Consider the following 6,034-nt stretch of genomic DNA (forward strand, 5'->3'; position numbering starts at 1 on the left):
GTGAGGGTGGTGCCTGGGTTAAACAGATGGTGCTGTGTTATTATGCACGAGCAAAAGCAGGAGGGACAGTGAATGTGTGTAGCTAGCGGATAGCTAAATTAGCATCAAGACATTCTGCATTAATATGGCCCCAAATTCTTCCTAAAGTTTAATTCCTGAAATCTAAATCCATTTAAAAAAAAGTTATTTAAAAGGGTGGAAAGATGTTTGGCATATATTTGGCATTTGCACAGAAAATGATTATTGAGAAATATTGTGGCCTTACACAGTCCTCCTTAAAACTAGTCTAAAGGTCAAGCCTGTTAGCATGGACATGTTATCTGCCTCAAAGGAGAAAGGAGGGTATTTAAGAAAATATCTTACTTCACAGTACCCACATGCACTCCCACACTCATAATCTCTTTTTAATAACATCTACGCTGAAGCCAACCCTGTTAACATGGAAATGTTGTTATCTGCTCCATGCTGCAGAGTGTAGAGCGTTGTGTTGAGGGGGCAGTGACCGTGCTTGGCGAGGGTTCTCTCAATGCTTTATGTGGCAGTCAGATGTCACATGTAAGAGAGAGTGGTGGGAGATCGGTGTCTGAAGGGAGATTGGTTTGGAAAATGGCACACTATGAAATTCCATTTTAACCAAATGGACAATAAAAGTAGAGTATTGTAATGATCTCGATATATCATGAATAAAAGATTGTCCAGGACAGTGGATCACATTCTCATATCAAACTGTTTATTATACAAATCAAATTGTATGACTACACTAAGTAAATTGTTATATACCAAATCATTATCCCTGATGGCTCTCTCACTGATACAGGATGTAAGAGAGAGAGAGAACCATTAAGCATGCCAATATAACAGAACCTGTTGTGCCCAGCCCCCCACTGTTCCACCAACCACAATGAGTCCTGGCACCGAAACATTCCAGGCATTCCTTTGATTGGCAGACAGCAGGGAGACTGGCCTGCTGGACCCCACGAAAGCCTGAGTGACCGGTAAACGTGCCGTGATAACCACACAACAACAGAATGTCAGAACACAGGCACACAACTGTCCACAGGGGTCACTACATACAGTATCTATTCCATAGAAATGTAATCAATGGCATAATTGGTGGACTGGCAGCCATTGAGTGTATCCACGCCTAGGTTGAAGATGTAATAATTACATGCAGAAGCGTTCGAACAGAGATGTATGAAAAATATATATATAATATATATATATATATTTTAAATTATAAATCTTGTTACCAGTGCTGTTGCTTGATTTTATAGGATCAGCATTGAAAACAAAACCAGCAGGCTGGGGAATCCAATAATAAAGTGAATGTAGATTATTTTTTACATGTTTTTTAAAACTAAATTAATATAATGACAGTAAAGCACTTATGCTATGTATTCGCTGAAATTCACTACGGGTTGTGTTCATTTTTTTGAGGGTGCAGTAGCCCGTTAATTAAATTGCGCACCTCGCAAGAGACTGTTTTGCTAGTGGTGTTTCTGTACATGTCCTACATGTGATGGCAGAGTTTGCTAAACAAATGCCCCTGATTGATACAAATCATCATGGTATCATTCTGCCAGGGTAGGCCTACTTTGCAGTCAACATTTAATTGAGAAGGTTTTTGGGGGAAGCCTTTAGAAATCGATGTGCTAAAAAGCGCATGATGACTGAATTGCGCATCGCAAAGATTCAACCAAGACTTCGTACCCAATCGTTTTCAATACATTGTTTACATGTCCATTGTTGCCTTAGCATATACTGGTAGATAAAAGTTTAAACTTATTTTCTACCTACCTTTCCTTAGTGGCTACAGATGTTTTTCTGTAAGTTGCAACAACCAGTTGAGTGCTGCACTCTCTTGATGCCTGCTGAAACTGTGTGGCGCGCATCTGAACATAGATTATTTCACAGGCTTTGCATTTGTGTAAATTACATGATTTCTCTATTGTACGACAACTACATAATTGATAGGGTGAAATACCTCCACCACACCACTTTGATATGCATCAGTGGGGATTAAGAAGTGAGTATACGCAATACCCACTGAACAAAAAGTGGGTATACGGCATATATCTGCATATAGCATCCACTACACCACTGAGTGCCACTGGGCTGAATCAACCTGTTTTTCTTGAAACATTGTAAAATATTAACCTAGGTATTCAAATATTTCATGACATCCGAAAACATTGTTTCTTGAGTCCAACACAAGACCCCACCCCCTTTGCTACAGTGCACTGACAAATCTTGCATTCTACACAATGAAACCCAGCCAAACGTTTGCACTTGGAGAAAGGAAGAAAAGAGAGCGAGAGAGAGGGGGAAACAAACTTGAAAAGAGGAACACATTTTAAATCATCATCTACACTGGGGTCAAGGGTGTGGGTTGGTGCACTAAAACAACCTCGAGGTCGACCGATTGATCGGCATGACCGATTAATTATAACAAATCGGTAATCTGCATTTTTGGACTCCGATTACATTGCATTCCACGAGGAAACTGCGTGGCAGGCTGACCACCTGTTACGCGAGTGCAGCAAGGAGCCAAGGTAAGTTGCTAGCTAGCATTAAACTGCTCTTATAAAAAACAATCAATCAATCTTCACATAATCACTAGTTAACTACACATGGCTGATGATATTACTAGTCCTGTGTCGCATATAATCAATGTTAATTTATCATCGAATCACAGCCTACTTCACCAAACAGGAGATGATTTAACAGAAGCGCATTTGCGAAAAAAAGCACAATATACAGAAGTATATATTTTTTTTAAACCTGCATATTTAGTTAAAAGAAATTCATGTTAGCAGGCAATATTAACTAGGGGAAATTGTGTCACTTCTCTTGCGTTCATTGCATGCAGAATCAGGGTATATGTAACAGTTTGGGCCGCCTAGCTTGTTGCCAGAATTGTACATAATTATGACATAACATTGAGGGTTGTGCAATGTAACAGCAATATTTAGACTTAGGGTTGCCACCCATTTGATAAAATACAGAACGGTTTGGTATTCATCGTTTCTGGATTTGACCATATTAATGGTCCAAGGCTCGTATTTCTGTGTTTATTATATAATAATTAAGTCTATGATTTGATAGAGCAGTCTGACTGAGCGGTGGTAGGCAGCAGCAGGCTCGTAAGTACTCATTCAAACTTTACTGCGTTTGCCAGCAGCTCTTAGCAATGCTTGACTCACAGCGCTGTTTATGACAAGCCTATCAACTCCTGAGATTAGGCTGGCAATACTAAAGTGCCTATTAGAACATCCAATAGTCAAAGGTATATGAAATACAAATGGTATAGAGAAATAGTCCTATAATAACTACAACCTAAAACTTCTTAACTGGGAATATTGAACCACCAGCTTTCATATGTTCTAATGTTCTGAGCAAGGAACTTCAATGTTAGCTTTTTTTACATTGCACTTGTACTTTCTTCTCCAACACTGTGTTTTTGCATTATTTAAACCAAACTGAGCATGTTTCATTATTTATTTGAGACTAAATAGATGTTATGATATCAGCAGGTCAAAGACAGGGTGATGGCACACATTCATTCGCCAGGTCAGCACAGAGCCTAAGACATCCCTGTTCATCCTCTGAACAACCCTCAACACTCTTACCAAGCCTTTCACTGCCTGGCTGCATGACAATTACCTGATGGGATAACACTGTACAGAGAAGGACAAAGTATTAATCTCAAGGCTTTTTTCATAGAAATCCATAATGCTTCCTTATTCTTTGAGTTGTTGACATGTGTACTGTAGCCTAGGCAAGGCTGGATTGTCATCAATAGGAAAGAGTAATCAAACATCTCTTGGGAGATTGGAAGCTTATTGGATGATTGTCTATTTGAACAAAGAAAAACACAGGATGTTCAAAATTCAACATGAAATACTTCATCATTGTTACAGTGCACTGGGAAAAAACACATGCATGGTTGAATTAGGCCTACAATAACACACACCAGCACAGATAAACTCAACAAAAAAAGAAAAGTCCCTTTTTCAGGACCCTGTCTCTCAAAGATAATTCATAAAAATCCAAATAACTTCACCAAAAGTAAGATGCACAGGGTCCCTGCTCATCTGCATGAACATGCCTTAGGCATGCTGGAAGGAGGCTTGAGGACTGCAGATGTGGCCAAGGCGAACATCACACCTGCGGGACAGGTACAGGATGGCAACAACAACTGCCAGAGTTATACCAGGAATGCACAATCCCTCCATCAGTGCTCAGGCTGAGAGAGGCTGGACTGAGGGCTTGTAGGCCTGTTGTAAGGCAGGTCCTCACCAGACATCACCGGCAACAATGTCGCCTATGGGCACAAACCCACTGTCGCTAGACCAGACAGGACCGGCAAAAAGTGCTCTTCACTGACGAGTAGCAGTTTTGTCTCACCAGGGGTGATGGTCGGATTCGTGTTTATTGTTGAAGGAATGAGGGTTACACCGAGGCCTGTACTCTGGAGCGGGATCGAGGTGGAGGGTCCGTCATGGTCTGGGGCGGTGTGTCACAGCGTCATCGTACTGAGCTTATTGTCATTGCAGGCAATCTCAACGCTGTGCGTTACAGGGAAGACATCTTCCTCCCTCATATGGTACCCCTGACATGACCCTCCAGCATGACAATGCCACCAGCCATACTGTTTGTTCTGTGCATGATTTCCTGCAAGACCGGAATGTCAGTGTTCTGCCATGGCCAGCGAAGAGCCCGGATCTCAATCCCATTGAGCACGTCTGGGACCTGTTGGATCGGAGGATGAGGGCTAGGGCCATTCCCCCCAGAAATGCCCAGAAAATTGCAGATGCCTTGGTGGAAGAGTGGGGTAACATGTCACAGCAAGAACTGGCAAATCTGGTGCAGTCCATGAGGAGGAGATGCACTGCAATACTTAATGCAGCTGGTGGCCACACCAGATACTGACTGTTACTTTTGATATTTACCCCCCTTTGTTCAGGGACACATTATTCAATTTCTGTTAGTCACATTTCTGTGGAACTTGTTCAGTTTATGTCTCAGTTGTTGAATCTTATGTTCATACAAATATTAACACGTTAAGTTTGCTGAAAATAAACGCAGTTGACAGTGAGAGGACGTTTCTTTTTTTGCTGAGTTTAGGTGTTCAAATAACATCTGGCTATTAGCAATTACTGACTCAAAGGTTTGAAGGTCTCCTACTTCCTTTCCTGTCCCATTCATTATTCAGGCCTACTGTAAACCGTAAAATACTATCCAATTAGGGACCACATACAGTTCTCTAACAACATTGCATAATGCTGCACTCGATATTGCATAATGCTATGATAAATATCATAAATATCATAATAAAACACACCAATGCACTTGTTTAACCGCGTCCTGTCCCGTGTAGGCTATGCAACATTCTCAGACAACAGCCTACTAGAACGTGTGGCTTTAGGAGCCTAGACCCACTCCTGCGTTTGAATTAGACTAGGTGGGTGATGGGATTAGTAGTAGCCTACAGAGCCACTGTTGTTACGAACCATACCAGTAGGCCAACACAACTATTCAGTGTATAATTCACTATTGCTTCAGTTACAACAACAAAAAAGGTCCACACGCCCCTCTGCAAAGTCCATTGGCGACGCGTAGGCAACGTTGTAGCGACGCTACTAGCAAGTTCGCTACATATTATACAAAGAGAAATGAAAATAACACTTCCATAATTTACATGATCTCGCACCGACTGGATCGCACTACTATTGAAATAACATTATCTGTTGCAACTTACCCTCGTTTATTCGAAATATGGTTGGAAAGACAGCACCTTCTTCTAGATAGCGAGCCTGCTATTTTCACAATTTCTATCCGCTGTGCTTTCAAAGGGGTCAGGTTCTGCTTGTAGTTACTGCGACGCTCCGCCCAACTACCGCCCTCTCACTTGGGTTAGTTCTTTCTGGAATCCTTGGGACGTCCCTAACATTACCTTACCACAACCGTAACCCTAAACCTAACCATTTTACACGTCAACTTCAATAGGGCAACGTCAGAGTTGTGACGTACC

General features: G+C 41.5%; 1 protein-coding gene across 30 annotated transcripts in view; it reads right to left on the bottom strand.

Moving 5' to 3' along the window:
- Nucleotides 1–6,034, bottom strand: part of LOC109877836 (alpha-adducin) — a 49,064-nt gene extending 43,030 nt beyond the window's left edge. For 9 of the 30 annotated variants that reach the window (XM_020470056.2, XM_020470061.2, XM_031802590.1 and 6 more), the window contains exon 1: nt 5,762–6,028. The gene's annotated coding sequence lies outside the window, so the exon portion shown is untranslated. Of the gene's footprint in view, nt 1–5,761 lie in introns of all 30 variants that reach the window. The other 21 variants (XM_020470055.2, XM_020470060.2, XM_031802586.1 and 18 more) reach the window with 8 other exon arrangements.

The sequence above is a fragment of the Oncorhynchus kisutch genome, linkage group LG23, assembly GCF_002021735.2.
Source record: "Oncorhynchus kisutch isolate 150728-3 linkage group LG23, Okis_V2, whole genome shotgun sequence".
Lineage (NCBI taxonomy): Eukaryota > Metazoa > Chordata > Actinopteri > Salmoniformes > Salmonidae > Oncorhynchus > Oncorhynchus kisutch.